Genomic DNA, 1167 nt, shown 5'->3' with positions numbered 1-1167 from the left:
TGCAGAACGGAAGAACCAGCTCAGCAGAGAGCGTGCTGAAGGGTTCATCCTCTCCACTGACTCTTCTCTGAATCAAGACTTGGTCACAGGAGCCCCTTCAGCTCCATCACTAATCTTCTTCTCTACAGGAGAGATAAAAGCACTCCAGTTCCTCAGAGAAGGATCTCTTAGCTGTGCACAACATCAACCAGACATTTTTCTCATTTGCTGGATTGAATCAGAGACAGTACTTGTTATCTTTACTTGTTTTTCTTTTAATAATCTGTACATTAACTCTTCTTTTTTTGCACCATAATAATCTTTTCCCCAAGCTCCAGGGAGAGACTAAAATAGATTATTTTATGAAACACGCTTTTCCCCTTTTGATGAAGGACGTGAGTGGAGCAAACGACTGAACTTGTACTTTTATTTATTTTCTCATTACATTTTATTTTGTTTAAAAGGATGTAAGAGTGAACTCATCAGCCTGCAGTGATGATACGATTAAATAAACAAATGATCTCTTTTCAAAGGTTTTTAAAATATTTTTTTGACTTATTTGTATTTTAAAAAATTGTTGGTGAAAAAAAGAAGAAAAAAAAAGGTTTAGATTTATTGATTTATTTAGATTTACAGAAACTGAACATTTGATTGCATTAATAAAAGGTGAAAAAAAACAGGTAGTTTGTAAGTTTCTTTTCAAATATATTTAAGGCACTTATGTGGGATGCGTTTAAGGACCTCGGTATTTCTAACAATCCGGGTGCACTTTATTTAAATGCTTAAATTTGTATATTTTATATATCTATTTAATTAAGAACACTTTTCTTACAGTTAGAGGGTATTTAACAAGCTGATTTATTTTATTTTTGGTCTCATGACTTTGAAATAACATAAATTTATAGGCAGTGAAGAAGATAAAATCAGAAATACTTCATTTATCCCTGGGGGGACATTCGGCGTTACAGTTGCTCTGATACAAGTAGTAAGAAGTAAGAAAAATTTCAAATATGTGCATTATATATACAATAAAATAAGATAAGATAAGATAAGATAAAGATCAAATGCTGAGAAGGTGATCTATGGTGATTTAAACATGAGTGTCAGAACTACATATAATTGCCAGAATTAAGTTAAATACAAAATAAGAGTTACGATGCAAAAGAGTTCTATATACAAATAAGAGTT

This window comes from Semicossyphus pulcher, unplaced genomic scaffold (genome assembly GCF_022749685.1).
Source record: "Semicossyphus pulcher isolate SPU_LCO1_2020_fin unplaced genomic scaffold, fSemPul1.0.p SCAF_18, whole genome shotgun sequence".
NCBI lineage: Eukaryota > Metazoa > Chordata > Actinopteri > Labriformes > Labridae > Semicossyphus > Semicossyphus pulcher.
This window is presented reverse-complemented; position numbering follows the sequence as displayed.